Source organism: Muntiacus reevesi, chromosome 20, assembly GCF_963930625.1.
Source record: "Muntiacus reevesi chromosome 20, mMunRee1.1, whole genome shotgun sequence".
Classification (NCBI taxonomy): domain Eukaryota; kingdom Metazoa; phylum Chordata; class Mammalia; order Artiodactyla; family Cervidae; genus Muntiacus; species Muntiacus reevesi.
The window spans coordinates 17,778,286-17,794,099 of NC_089268.1; the positions used below are offsets into that span (position 1 = coordinate 17,778,286).

Genomic DNA, 15,814 nt, shown 5'->3' on the forward strand with positions numbered 1-15,814 from the left:
GAAGTGAATATTCACCTTTGAGTCCTGCTGTTGACATTCTGTGTGCAACAGTGAGACCACAGAGCCTGGCTTCCGTCTACCCAACAGCTTTTGAGAGGGTTTAGGAGATCAAGAGGCGGTCCTGCCCTTTGTGAGGTTTGCCCCCTCCTCTGGTAACCCTTCCACCCCTCCTGGGAAGCTCCCAAGCCTGTCTGGACTCACTCAAGACCGATGTCCCCTTGGTCACTGGCTCTCATTACCTCACTGCCTCCATTTCCTGCCAAAATAACTTTCCTTGGGACTTCTCTGGTGGTCCAGGGGTTAAGAACCTGCCCTGCAATGTAGGGGACACAGGTTTGATCCCTGGTCAGGGAACTAAGATCGTGGATGCTGCAGGGCAACTAAGCCCAAGTGCTACAACTAGAGAGCTTGCGAGCCACAATGAAAGATCCCGCATGATGCAATGAAGAACCGATGCAGCTGAATCAATAAACAAACAGTAAAAAAATAACTTCCCTTGACTGCTCTAAGATCAGAGGGCCGAAGTGATGCACCCACCAGGGGCCCCGGCAGCTGAAGCAAGAAGGCAGGCATGGGGTTCCCAGAGCCCCAGCCTCGGGGAAAGTCAGGACCAAGCCCTGGGCAAAGATCTGTAGGCCCAGACACAAGTCATTCCTCTGGGTCAGTTCTCAGACGAGAACCAGACCAGAACCTTGGGTGTTCTTTTTCTCCACCATTGCTAGACTTTAAGTTCTACAGAGGCAGAGCTGTCTTTAATACCTCTTCTTTTACATTTCTCCCTTACTTCTCCATGATGGCGTGAGCAGTGTTTGACCCAAAGCCGACCCATTCAGTGTTTAGGGAAAGCAGTCAACAAGATTGTCAAACTTCCCTTCTCTTTTGCATCCACAGGTCATCGACTTATGTCATACTGAATTAACTGATGCGCCTACAGGAACAAGGACCCCAGGCACGAGAAGGTTTGGGAACATGGTTGGTGCTTGCTTGGCCCCCGACCTCATTTGGAGGAGTGGGTGTTACGTGCATGGGTGTCTGGGGAGCTGTGGATGAAGGTCGTGAGGTAGGAGTTGGTTAAAGACCCCTTTGCCTGCGTGTGAAAGTGTCTTCGGAGCTTTAATACGCTACAAAAACGCATGATGTTGCTAAATGACACCTTCCTGCAGTATTCTCTCTGCATTTCTTCTTCTTCTTCTGCAGGCCACATCGCACAGCTTGTGAGATCTTAGTTCCGCAATCAGGGATTGAACCCGGGCCCACAGCACTGAAAGTGCCGAGTCCAAACTGCTGGACCGCCGGGGAGTCCTGTCTCTGTGCATTTCATGTATCAGTTACTTGTCTTCAGATCGGGTGCAGACCCTCTGGGGGCCAAGAGCTGGGTTCCCAGTGGTGCTTAGAGCAGAGATGGGTAGGGCAGGGCCTTGGTGAACATTTTCAGAGATGAGCGCAGCTCTTTTTTCCAAAGGTTTTCACGGTAGAATTTCTGACAAAGCTGACATCTAGACATCATGTTTCAGGAAACAGGTTAGGAAAGACAGGTCTCTTAAGATCTCCTTGAGTTCCTGTTTAACCCCCTAAGGAGCTGTTTGGGATAGAAATTCCCAGCCTGAACCCCCAGCTGCTCCTGACTGAGTTGAACCCCCCAACAGTTTAGAGGGGACACAGCACCCTCTGCTTGCAAAACAGAGAAGAGGCCAAAGCCTATGACCTGAACCTCAAAAGCTTATTGTCTCAGCAGATGACCCTAACTCCACTTCACAGAGAACAGGGGGCTGTAGGTATTCACCCCCTCCACTTCCTGACCCCCACACAAATGTCCACCCTCCACCTGCACCCCAACAACTCTCTCTCCGCTCATCTTAAATACTGGAGGGGCCTGGATCGGAAACATAGGACCCCAAGAGCTCACCTCCCCCACTTCCAATCGGCTATCAATTCTGGTTGGCCTCTCCTCCATCACATTCCCTGACCACCTTCTTCTCTTATCCCCACTGTCCCAATCCACAGAACAGTCTTTTATAGCCGGCCTCACCCGCTCTAGCCTTACCCCCTCTAGCCCACTGTCCACAACACGTCACTGCTTCAAACCACCAATGCGCCCTCTGTCCACAGGAGAAGCATCCATAGAGCTCAGCCTAGCAGAGGGCCCCACACGATTTGGCCTCACCTCCTCTTTCAATGATTTGCCCCTCCATTCACCCATACACGTCTCGAACCCCCTGCATGGAACCACACAGTCTCCAGAATACTGGTCCCTCTGCCTGAAATCCCCTTTTCCCCTTTCTCCTTCTTCTCAACCTACAAGCTCCTGTTCAAACCTATCCTTTATGACGCCTTCCTTGACTCTCAGGCATTCAATGAAATGAAGTTTTTACTGAGGGCCCGCTATGTCCCAGGCACAGCAGACACAGTGAGAGGGGTGCAAGATGTGGTGTCAGGAGCTTGCTATCGAGGGATGGGGGAGGGTCAGTGACAGATCCGTCTGTGACTGTGATGAGGGGTTACAGCAGGGGCTGTGACCTCAGCAGAAGGTCGGGGAGAATCCTCTGTGTAACTCGGTGATACAGCCACCTGCAGGATGAGAAGGACATAACAGGAAAAGCAGTGTGGAAAGCTGCCTCCCAGACAAAGTCAAGGACAGCACGGGCAAAGGCCCTGTGGCAGGTGGGGACGCGGTGGACACAAGAGCAGAAAGAAGGCCAGAGTGACCAGAACAGGAGCATAGCAATGAAACTGGAGAGGGGGCAGTGGCTAGACCATCCCAGGTTCTCAAAGGTTAGGAGTTTAATCTTTACATCAAGAGCAACTGAGGAACAAGCAAAGGGTTTTGAGCAGTGTGTATGTGTATGTGTTTGTGTGTGTACAAGCATGTGTCACTGATCAGATTTCCATTAAGCAAAGGCCACAGGATGGAAGAGAGATCAGCAAACCTTTTCTGTAAAGGGTTGGATAATATATATTTTAGGCTTCACAGCCAGGAGGCAAAATTGAGGTTATGATGTAGACATATATATATACATAATATATATATTAATATATATAATAAGAGGAAAAACCAATTTCTACAAACTTCTTGAGGAAACTCAAAATATAAGAGTAATTGAGTACGGTTTTCTATAATGTAGATCTAATGAGAAGAATGGAGTTATTTTTTTGGAAGGATAACATTTTGTTTAATTGGGTTCAAAATCAGGGTCCCATATCATCAAATCACCCTATGGACAAAACATTTCTAGCTTGTGGGCTGTACACAGTCAGGCAGCGGCTGGATTGGCCCACGGGCCATAATCTGTGGACCCCTGATCAGAACAACTGGCTGCAGGAGGGTGAGTGAAGATACTGGATGGATGCAGGGGAAGCCTAGTGATGGTCCAAGCCAGGCAGTTCGGATGTGGGTGGTGATGGAGGGGCATCTGGGGGTGAATCTGACGGGACTTAGTGATGAGATGGGCACAGGGGTGTGGGAGAAGTGAGTGTCAAGATGACGCCTAGATCTGCATCTATGAAGACGGAGTACCGCAAAAGCACTTTCGTTCTGAGACCTATGACAGGAGCTGTCACAGAGGCAGCTGGACCGAGGGCTCCAAGGCTCAGAGAGGCTGGTGAATCCCCTGACAAGCGGGTAAGTGAAGACGGAGACAGGAGGAAGAACGCCTGGAGGGCAACTGAGAATGGCAAGACTCAGGCTGTGCGTCTTGATTACACCAGAGTGCCCCAGTTCCAGCTGTTTTATCTGCCTCCAGCATCAGACCGGGACCTCTTCTAAGGAGTACCTCCTGGGGTTAGCACAATACAGGGCCCCCACTGGGTCTAAGGACACAAGACACGGAAGGAGAGAGAGAGGAAGGGGGGACATTTCACTTCTGCAGGCTCATACAGAGAAGAGCCCCCTCCATTCACAATGGAAGCCCACTTCCCACGTCCACCCTCAGAGCCCACCACCTCCCTGGCTAACCTTCCACGGAAGCTGCTTTCCATAAGGGTCATGGGACCTTCCCTGATCACTTAAAATCATTCAAGTGTGTGCGTGCAAACACACACACACACAAATCTCCCACTCACCAACCCTGGCCGCATGATTTGTGGTGATGTATTGACAACATGCCCATCAGCTGTCAGTTCAACATGTCTAAATATTATGTTCCATCACCCAGAACATCTTTTAAAAAAAGTGGCAGTCCCAGTCACAGCAAGGAGGGGAGAAAGGGGAAAAAGCCACAGGTCAACGAAAATCAATTTTCCCTTCTTCCTCCCTTTCTTTTCTTTCTCTTGCCTTTTTCTGAACAGAAGAGTGACAAGCTTGTGGCTCCATCTCTCCAACAGCCCTGGGACGAGGAGGTCAGGGCTGACATGGAGACTGACCCGCCCTGGCGGCCGTGGGTGTGTCTGCCTGCGGTCAGAGGAGCTCAGAGCAGACCCGTCCCCTGAGGCCACAGCCACGAATCCTCTGGCCCACGTGGAGTCTCTGGTAAGGACAGTGAGGAGTTCATGGGAGGGCGTGCTTGTCCTCACAGCCAACAGAAGCCTTCTGGAAAGCGCTGGGCAAAGCACCGACATCCACTATTTTGTCCCCACCACAGGCCCGTGAGTTCAGAATTGCTTTCTCCACTTCAGAGATGAGGAAACGCACATGCAAGTGATGATGTACCCATGGCCACACACATGCGACAGGGGGTTAAACCTCCAGCCCTCTGATGCCAGGAGGAAGTGTCCTCTGATACCGGGCGGTGTCCTTCGTTCATCTGTCACAGATCACAGTAGCACGAAGTTACTTCCCTTTGCTGGACCCCTGCAGCGCCCCCCAGTTCTGACGGTCAAGGAGAGCTGGGTTATACCCTGGTGTAGACACGCCCTGGCCATCAGCTCCAGGCAGCCTTCAACCGTCCAGCATACAGCTTTGGAAGTATGAGAAAGAATCTGATGCAACTTACACCCCAAGATCTTTCTCTTGCTAAGTTTAAAAGGCTAGCTTCAGTTCTCTGAAACCTTTTTTTTTAACTCATCAGGAACTTTTCTCACTGGAGAGAAACAAAATGGATTATGTGGCAGGCGTTTCCCTTACAGAAGCACCCAAAGCACCAGACTCTGGAGTCAGAAGACCAGAGTTCAAATCATTAACATTCCATGGCAAAGTGAGAACTGGGCAGGCCTATCTAATCTCTTTTTTGAGTTTTTCTGGGGCCTCAGTTTTGACATCTGTCAAAGGGGCCTAACAACACCCAGTTGCTCCAGGTTGTGGGTGAAGGTTAAACAGAAGGTTTGGAACGTGCATGTTGCCCAGGGAGGACTGAGAGTCTCACCGCCTGGGTGGGGTTTCTGCTGTTTGGTTTTGACTTGGGTACAGTTTAGATCAGGCTCAGTGACTCAGGGATGATTGAATATGTTTAGTTATTTGTTTCCTGGGCAACCTTCAGCCTTCCCTTTTGTTTCAGTGAGCAGCATAGCGCTCAGGGGCAGAAATGGCTAGACGTGGACGCGGCAAGGAAGAGAGAAAAACCACAGCCATGCGGGCCCCTCTGGGGTAGTGACAGGTAACCTCTCTTCCCCTAACACCCCCTGAAAGCACCACCACGTCTGAGAACATGCACCTTTATCCCCAGGAAGATCCAGAGTGGCCGTGGAAAGGTTAATGTCCATTTAGTACACTGTTCACCAGGCAGAGGAAGAAGCAAGGGGCGCACAGGCCCACATGACTTGCTCATTGATGAAGGATGCTTCTGGGGCAGGTGGGTCCCTGCAAGAGAGGCCTGCAGATCTCCACGGGTCAGTGCGACGCGGCGGTGCCTGAGAGGGACTCCATGTGACCGTGGGTCAGGCCGAGCTCTGCAGCGAAGTTACCGGTAACTAAGAAGGTGTTCTGCTCTCTGGTTGTCTGGCTCACAGACTGCTCAGACTCCAGGAGAAGGAAAGACAGGTAATTCTTGAGTGGCCACCTCAAGCTGAGGGATATTAATGGTTATCATTAAAGCAAGAAGTTGAAAGGGGTGCTGCCCCAGTTACCCGGAAAGAGACATTTCATTCCCTCCACCATGCCTAATAAGGAGATCATCTACTTCCTTTCCTGTTTCAAGGAGGGCTCCAGCTCTCAGATTCCAGGAAATTGGCAGTAACTGTGTCCATATCTGATATTTCCTTACTTGCAGTTACAGCCTCCTGGCCTCTCAAACAGCGGCCCCCTTTAAGGGACGTGGGACACGCTGTCTGGCAGGGCTGGTCCAGGCAAGCAGGCCTTGGTGCCCACATCTGCCACCTAACGTGATGGGTGAACAAGACCCTTTCTAGTGGAAGCTCCAAGTCCCTCAGAGTCCATGCCAGCCTCCCAGAAGTTAGGGGGGAAAGGAGGCCAACCCTTGACATTTGGGGAACAGTCCTAGACCTGTTGTTTTTCTGTGAGTTTTGAGCTAAACTATGGAAGCTCCAAAGGAGGAAGAGAGTTCCAAAAGATCACACATGCCAGGAAGACGCCAACCTGCGGGAGAAAGAGTGGAGGCCCCTGGTCATCGGCCAAAGGAGCCCTCAGAACCACACACGACCAACAAGAGCCTCCGTATGACTTGAGTGTTCCCAAAACATAAAGAAGAAGGCATCATGGAAGTGCAGAGGAACAAACCCCCGTTTATTTCTACTCCACCGATGACAGCAGCACAGGCTCTCTGTCTCTCCCGCTAGTCCTCCTCCTTCTCCCTCCACTCTCCGACTTCTGGACCAGAACCAAGCCTCCCCCCTCCTCTGGATCATGTGCACACAGATTATCTGCCTCTTCATGGGACACTCACAGGAAATTTAAACATTCTCAGAAGGGGTTCTTCTAAGCCCACTTCCCCTGCCCTCCGCCCCCACCCCCCACCCAGTTGCTGCGTATTCAGGAAATGCAAACCCAATATAAAGATAACCCGGGCCAAACAGAAAAGGAGACTGGCCCTGTGACCTTGTTGGGCAAATGACTTCCCCTCCCTGCATCTCAGACTCAGCTTCTGCAGAATGAAGAGGCTGAACCTGATGGGCTGCAAGAAGCTCCCATTGCCTGCGACCAGCAAGGGCTCAGCTGGGAGAACCTTCCAGACTCCGCCTGTCTAGGGGACACCCAGCAACCTTGAGGCAGAATATTGAAGCAGTAGGGTTTTCTACCATTGACACCTGATCCTTAAAAACTCTGGCTCCCTGGGTGGGCGTGGAGCGCTAGGAGTCAGGACACCTGGATGCCTGTCTCAGTTCTGCTGTATTTTGGAAAAGGAAAGTGAGTGAGTGGGGGAGGTTATCAGAGCAGACTGAAGCTCCAGCTGGAGTGTTTTAATTTTTTTTTAAATAGAATAATCTAGGGACTTCCCTGGTGGTCCAGTGGTTAAGACTCTGTGTTTCCACTGTAGGGGGCATGGGTTTAATCCCTGGTTGGGGAGCTAAGATCCCACATGCCATGAGGCACTGCCAAAAGAGGAAAAATACAATAACATAAGTATTAAAAAATAGAATAATCTATATGACTAGTATAATACAGATTACTAAAATAGTTTTAGAACCAAAGCCACCCAGCAGAGGAGAGGATGGTCAGCCTCCACAGAGGCACTTACAGACTCAACCGAGAACCCATTTCCATTGGCTTCTATGAGGCCATGGCAGCATATGAGTCCTGTGCCCGGAGCGCCTCCTGCCTCTCTACCATCATAACCTCAGCCCCCAAACTCCTCACATACTCCCGTACGTGATGTGTCCCAACTTCCTGGTTCTGGAAAGGGTTTCACATCTGCGTCTAGCAAAAACCCTGGTATGACTGTATGGGCTCTGCTGACAAGGTGAAGTCAACCAATGAAGAGTATTTAATCTACCAGTTGAGCTCCCCATGGGCAAGGCCAGCTGGATGGTGTAAGTAATCAATCTTGGCTCACAGCCCTGAGTAACTAAAACAGAGGAGGGACAGGAAGCATGAATCATTATCTGGAGAGAGGCTGTTAATAAACTTTGAGGTTTGTAGGCTGGGTGGAGATGGGGCGGGGTTGGCCTGGCCCCTCAGCTAGGTCGAGAACGTCAGTGGACATCTTCTTGGGAGCCAGCCCCCCTCCCGAGTGCAGCAACATCAATGCTCAGGCACCTAGAAACCCCCATTGTCCTAGATATTTGAGCCATACTCAGAGAAAGAAGATAAGTAGTTGACTCCAAATAATGTTTTGATCCTCAGAGGCTGAATATTTAAAGTCACCAATCCCTGTTTTACAAAAGTGAGTTGGCAGCCTTTATAGACAGGCAAAAAGGCAAATGCATATCCATTCAAGACCATCATGTTCACTGGCCATGAGTGACTAAACACAGGAAACCCGGTGAAACACAGTCAAACATTAATTCCAGGACTTGTCAGGGAGCTTGGTATGCTAATGGACGTGGCTTTCTAAGATGGGTCACGGTGGCCATCTGTGGGGCTAGAAGCACAGCATTGGGTCTCACTGGTTCCAGAGAATGCCCATCTCTAAATCTCAGTTCACACTACTTCCACATCGACCATGTACAAGGTTCCTTTCCTAGCCATCTCACCCTACCTTTCCCCAGGGGCCAGCTCCAATCTTTTCCCTAGCCTTCCCCAGAAACCCTTCCCTGCCCAGTCGAGGACACAAGGCTGTCCCCCTTGAAAACCTACTCTGAATACCTGGCACTTCATCTTTGGAAGGCGTTTTTCCCTTTATGCATTTTTTTGCTCATAAAGTCTTTGAAATGAATAGACTATTTCTCAGAAGAGTTTTTGGGTCTCAAGCAACTCTGCATTTTTCATAACATTTGCCCACTGTACAAACCCCAGAGTTACTACAAATAGCAGGTGCTAAAACACTGTTGCTTGATAGATACCGAATCAGGAAGTGACACAAATCTAAGCATAATGTAAAGTCACTGACTTATGTAAAGGGAGTGTGAAATAAAAAGTAGTCACGTAAGCTGTAAGGATGGACGTAAAATCAACAATGAAGACTACCCATCCTGCCCCTTCTGGACAGATGTCTAGCAGAGTGGGTATGCTGTCCACTGACTGAGGGACTGAGGTTCCACAAGGGAAAATTCCCCAGCAAGTGGGGTCACGAGACTCCAGCCCCCTCATGGTTCCATGACAGAGAAAGCAACCTGGAGGGAGGGTCAAGATGCTGAAGCGTTCCATTTCTAGAAATGACCATTTCTAGAACTCATGGTTTATAGCTGATGCACACTGGCTAGACTGATGTGTTTTGTTTTCCCTCAGATTATTATTATTATTATTTTTTTAAAAAAACATACCCCAGTGAGGCTGGGAATCGTACATTGACCCTAGATTTCTGCCTCCACCGAACAAAAGCGTGAGCCCGGAAGGGGTCTCTTCTCAGTCACAGTGATACTGACTACCATGGGCTGAGTGCCTGTGATAGACTGTAAGCTCTTATTACAAGCTCTGTATACACACGTCATCTCATTTAGTCCTTGAACCGCTCTGTCTGTGGTCCCCATGTTGCAGATGAAGCGCTGAGAGGTGAAGCTAAGGCGTGGCAGAGCTGGGTTCAAGCCCATAAAGTCTAAGCACCCTGCTCTGTGGTCTCCCCTCTGATGAAAGGCTCACCAAGAGAAGACAGGAAAACTAAGAGCAGGAAGGATGGGGCTGTGTGGAAAAGAGGCACGGGGAGGGGAAGACGCTAGAAGGAGAGAGGGCATGCAGATGAGAGGAAGTTGGGGTCTAGACGAAGTGCACACGGGATCTGGCTGTGGGTCTAGGAGGCCTTTGCCAAGCGGGAACGAAGCAGGAAGGTTGCTGGTGGCCACGGGAGAAACAAACCACCAAAAATGCAGAAGCCATTTCCTCTCTCGAGGAAGATAAACAATAGATTCATAAACAAATTTTACAAAGCTGCTCAGCTATTTAAAGCATTCTGGTAGGAACTTGTATCCTTTGAGAGCATAAAGCTACTCCTGAAAAATGGTCAACAGTTATTTTGGGGAGAGAAAAGGTAGGGAAGGGGGTGGGGAGGGATATACTCCTTCCGAGTCCCTCACCAGCTAGCCCTATGTGCCTGCAGCCCATTACATGTCCTTTCTGAGCCTTCTGTGAACACGGAATAGCAATTCTTGCCCCACAGGCTACAGTGGAGAAGAAAGAAGACAGACCTTCCGGCAATATGGCCCACCAGATACCCTACTTGACCTTCTCAACTGAAACAACTAATGTCCTATTTAAAATATAAAATATAAAAATTGTAAACACACTACTGAACTGGTAAAAACGGAAGGATTCTTCAAAGACCAAAAGCAGGAACCTTGGGATGTAAGAGAACAGCAAAGCTGGCTTTTGCCCCATGGGTTCCTGCCACATCCTATGGATTCTAAGTTTCCCATGAGAACTGCACATGGCTCAGCAAACAGGAGAAATATCTCAGGTCCTCCATACAATTGGGACTCCAAAAGGCTCCCACCTTCAATGAACAAGAAATAGACCCATAACCCAAAAGGAGACCACAAGGAAACTTGACCTTGGGCTGGGTAGATATCTGAGCTCATAAGCTGGACCTCACATAGGTTTGCAGTCTGAATTCAAGTTCTGGGTAGAAAATGAATTTAAAGTGATTTTTTATTTGAGAATGCCCCAAGACAACCACCAGAAGTTAATGCAAAACCTCTCTGGAAAAATCAACTTCAACCCATCCCTCAAATACTTCTCAAAGGAAAGTATCTAAGGAAAATGAAGAGCTCAGAGAAACTAACAACAACAAGGAAACATGGAACTATGAGTCCTGGCCAGCAAAAGCAACAGACAGCAAAACCAGACCTGCAAAGAGTTCAGATTCTGCAATTACCAGACGTGAAATTCTACAATGTCTAAATAGGAACTTCAGTGTAGTAAAGAAAGAAAGAAGTTTGTAAATATAAGCAAGAAATGAGAGGTCATAAACTCACCAAGCAGATTTAAAAAAGAATGGACCAGGTGACTTCCCTGGTGGTCCACTGGTTAAGAACCTGCCTTCCAATGCAGGGGACATGAGTTTGATCCCTGGTCAGGGAATTAGGATCCCACATGCTTTAGAACAACTAAGACCCTGAGCCACAACTACTGAACCTGTGCACCACAACTGGGGAGAAGCCCATGTGCCACAACTAAGACCTGATACGGCCAGATAAATAAATACTTAAAAAATAATGGACCAGAACTAATAGAAATGATAAATAAAAAAGCTGAATGGAAAAATTTCAATGTATAGATTAAAGAGCATTTGAGACACAGAATAAATTAAATGGAAGACACGTTTGAAGACATTATTCAGAGTTCAGCACAGAGGGACAAAGAGGTAAAAAGCATGGAATAGAGGCTGAGAGATACAGAGAACAGAATGAGAAAGTCCACCACATGCCTAACTTGAGTTCCAAAGAGAAGTATCAGAGAGAATGGAAAAGAGGCAATATTCAAAGAATGAAGAGTGAGAATTTTCCAGAATTGTGGAAAGTCACCTATGTTTAGCAGTAGGAATCCCAATGAAACCCAGAATAAAGACAGAGAAACTGACACCTAAATATATAAGAAAGAAGTAGCAGAACACCAAAGAGAACAGCAACATCTTTAACATTAACTAGAGAGAAATGCCAGGTCACTCATAAAGGAACAATAATTAGACTGACAGCCGACTTCTCAGTAACATTGAGAGCCAGAGGCAGTGGAATAATGGTTTCAGTGACAGAAGAGAATATATTCCAATAAAGTTACCTCTCAAAACTGAGAGCAAAATAAAGACAGCTTCACGTCAACAAAAACCAAGCAGAAACAAAACAAAAACAACTTGAAAGTTTACTACCAATAGATTCTCATTAAAAGATAATTCAAATGGATTTATTTTAGGCAGAAGGAAAATGATCTCATGAAAGAATGGTGAGAAAAGAATATGAATAAATCTATACAAACACGTATAAAAACAATGATGTCTAACTTGCAGGGGGTAAAATAGAATAGAAAGAAAACACAGGATAATAATTGTACATAAGTCGGAAGAAGCGGTGGTTGGAATTAAACCAGTTTATGATTCTTGAATTTTGGGGCAGGGAGGTAAAGACATTTTATACTTTGTTAAGTATGCCTATTAAAATAAATGGGCTAAACATTGAAAGAACAGACACAGAGCACATAAGTTCCAAATAAGAAGACAGAAGATGGAATGAGGAAGGAAAAAAATCTCAATTGAAAAGAAACAGTAGAAAAAACTGAAAGTATATAAAGATGGTAGAAATGAATCCCTATTCATCAATTAGATATACCTGTTCTAAGTATCTATGTGTCAAACAGCACTGCCCTAAAATATACAAAGCAAATTTTTTGGCAGTACAAGGAGAAATGGACAAATCCAACAGGAGATTTTTAACAGGTCTCTCAATAATTGAAAGACAGATAAAAACAGAAAAGGACATAATATACATAATTTGAATAGCACAGTGAACTATATTATTTTAATGATCATATATAGAAAACTACTAAATAGCTAATAACTGGAGAGTACACACTTTTTCAAGCACTCACGAAACATTTAAGAAAAAATTCGAAAACATAAAATATTTAAATGGAGCATGCAGAAATGGTTCAGCACTTATTTCAAAATCTTTCCAAGGATCTATACCTGTTTTGTCTTAAAAGAGACAAAGACCCTGTCTTTTTTGCTCACTGATATATCTCCAGGGTCTAGTACAGTGACTGTCACAAAGGAGGAACTTAATATGTCCTGAAGAATGAATGGTGAATGGAGTCTGTGTTGAGGAAGGTACAGGTCAGGTGGGCAACTGGCAGGACCAAACTGGAGGTGATGAAGCCCCTTCTAACATGGAGGGGACAAGAGAACAAGGTGAGTGGCATCAGTCTCCAGAGAGAATTTTCTCTTCAAGAAAAGCAGAGTCATGACAGTCATCATCAAATTCAAAGAGGGTCATGTGGAAGAGACTTTGAAAGCCCAGTCTTTGGGGCTCCACATGGCAGAGAAGAGGAGAAAAGATAGAAATTGTAGAGAGGAAGTATTTGTCCCAATATCAGTAGGAATTTTCTAACAATTCACTGTTCAACACTGGCCAAGAATTGGCCCCTTCTTAGGCCCCTTATGACCCTGCGTGGGAAAGGAGACTCCATGTAGGGCATTCTGCAAGTCCCAGGCCATCCACCCAGTTCTATCCTATTCCAGAGATTCCTTCACCCCCAGAGTCCTGGAAGCTATTGTTGTTTAGTCACTCAGTCATATCCGACTCCTGTGATCTCATAGGCTGTAGCCGCCAGGCGCCTCTGTCCATGGGATTTCCCAGGCAAGAATACTAGAGTGGGTTGCCAAGCTCCCCTCCAGGGGATCTTCCTGACCCAGGGATTGAACTTGAGTCTCCTCCATTAGCAGGCAGATTCTTTACCACAGAGCCACCAGGGAAGCCCAATATACCTGATCCCTAAAAGACCTGTCCAAGGTCCAAGATTCAGAAGGTAGTGGAGGAGTAATGACAGCTTCAGTCCCCATAAACTCAATTCCGTGTCCTTGCTGCTTCATCACTGGCTTCTCCATTAACCGAAACAAAGACATTTTGCCCCAATAGACTGACATGCACCTTTTCAGTCTACCCACATCCCAGTAAACACTGTTTTTCCAGTACATGGCAAGTGATTACAAAATCATAGCAAATTAGTTCAAATGAAAAATGCACACACCTTCCAGGAGAAGGGGAGCAAACTCACCTTGACTTCTGCAGCTGATGGTTGAGATGGGGGCCTGGCTCTGGGGGCTTCTCCTGCGGCCGGCCAGTCATGCTGCTCTCATGCTGCTGGGCAGGTGGGGAGAGGAGGCCTGGTTCTGTGGGAAAAAGAGAAGAGAGAGTCACTCCATCGCTTGTTCCCAGCTCTCCATCACCAGCGTGCCGAGGACACTATCCAGAAGCCGAGGGACCTCACCCACTTTCATGTCACTAGGGAGCAGACATGCACGGGATGGATGTTTCCCACGCCCTCCACTGTGCCAGGCAGGGATCTAAGGAGCGAGGCTACAAAGATGAATTAGAAGCAGCCCCTGCTCTCAAGCAACAACAGCCTAGCAAGACAGAGAAGAGACGTACATGTGTTTCATTACAAGATAATTTGGTAAGTGCTGCAATTTCCCCAAATTCATTCAACAGCCTACCTGTCCCACGGGGGGCAGAGACAACTTACAAAAAAGCACCACAGTACAGGGCTTCTCAACCTATATGTGATGAAGGACAAGTTCTTTAATTTCCAATCCATCACAGATGAATACTTTTATAAAATATATGATAAAGGAAGGGGTAGAAAAATGAAGTGACAAAGATATTCATACAAAGTACAAGCCTTCTTCTAATGATTCAACAGCTTACTCGGTCAAATCGGCAACGGAAGCATCTCAGGGCTTACTCTCAATTTCTGTACTGATCTGGTCAACAGTTTGCAGACCAGCACCATTCCACACACCACGGCTGAGAAACACCACTACAGGAAACGTTTACACAAGCTGCGACTTTCCTAAGACGGCTGGCTGAGCTCTTGGTTGAGAGAGAGTCACTAGAAATAAAATGATGTCAAACTCACCCTCTAGACTACAGTTCAGATTGCTCAGAGAATCTCTCTCCAAGAAGCAAGAGTTATGGTATAGATGTTGGGAAAGTGCGGCGTTGGGGTGTCTGTTCAGAGGTAGTGGCACCAATTCACTGGGTTCATGGGAACCTACTCAGAAGTTGTGCCTGGAGCCCTGTCCTGCTCTACCTTGAACGGCTAACTGTAACTATGGCAACCCCAGCCAAAACGACCACCCAGAATTGAAGAACAAAGTGTCATCTATTAAAATGGACTGAGACGTTTCAGAAAATAAATCATTTCCAAAATGTCAAGAGGGCTGCTGCTGCTCATTCCTACTATTTAACGCTATAAAAATGATTTTTTCTTTTAAATTGAGAAATCTTTTGTCTGTGACAGCCAGCTCCCAAAAAAGCCTTTAAATGCCTATTGCCTTAATACTTGAGGGAGAGATTACAAGTCATTTTCCCCCATTTGAATGCTTAAGAGAAAGTGCTCATTCCTCTAAACTTGCAGCTTTTAAGTAGTTCTTATTTTAAACTTTAGAAGAAGATATCTCTGCAGAAGAAAAACTTCCCTTTTTAAAGTCTTTTTTTTTTTTTAAATGCATATACATATACACTCTCACTCCCTGCTTCAAATGCTAAATCATCTGCAATTTGGGAGTTTGTTGCTCATGAAATTCTAGCGATAAGCACACCATAAACATTCCTATAGCAAGAGAATGCTTTTGAAGTGACGTCTGTGATGCTATAAAGATTGTCTATCATTATCTCTGAACGTTGGCGAAGAGAAGGTTATGGGAATAACTATTTGTGTATAAATAAGTCAATAGAGTAACTGGCAACTTCCACAGCAGACCTTACCAAGAAGCTAAACCAGAGGATAAGCTGGGAAGCAGGGATGGACCCCCCTCAGGTTTCATGAAGAAATGTGCCATCCTTACTCTCAACATGGGAAAAGAACTCTCCAAGCTCCCCCACAGGAGCAGAAGCCCTTGGATCCAGTCTCAAAGGCAAGATCAGCTTAAACAACCACACCACCAACTTTTATATATCAGGGGCTGGGTTACATTCTAATGATCTCAAAATGGATTCTTCTTCAAAGAGACACAAGGGAGACATATAAACAGGCGATCCCAATCTCCCTTGCCTGTAAGAAGAGTATATTGGCTGGAATTAAGGGAAAGGAAATGAAGTTAACTAGTTCCATCCACCTATCCAACCATCCAGTGGTCTATCCATTGTTGACTGAGTGCCTGGTACAGAGCAGGCAAGTAAAAAG

The 15,814-nt window shown here is 46.8% G+C and overlaps 1 protein-coding gene across 13 annotated transcripts in view; it reads right to left on the reverse strand.

The window, feature by feature from the left end:
* The window catches only part of TRERF1 (transcriptional regulating factor 1), a 205,910-nt gene that overhangs the window by 51,715 nt on the left and 138,381 nt on the right, over nt 1-15,814 (reverse strand). For all 13 annotated transcript variants that reach the window (XM_065912920.1, XM_065912921.1, XM_065912919.1 and 10 more), the window contains one exon: nt 13,685-13,799. The gene's annotated coding sequence lies outside the window, so the exon portion shown is untranslated. The remainder of the gene's footprint in view (nt 1-13,684; nt 13,800-15,814) is intronic.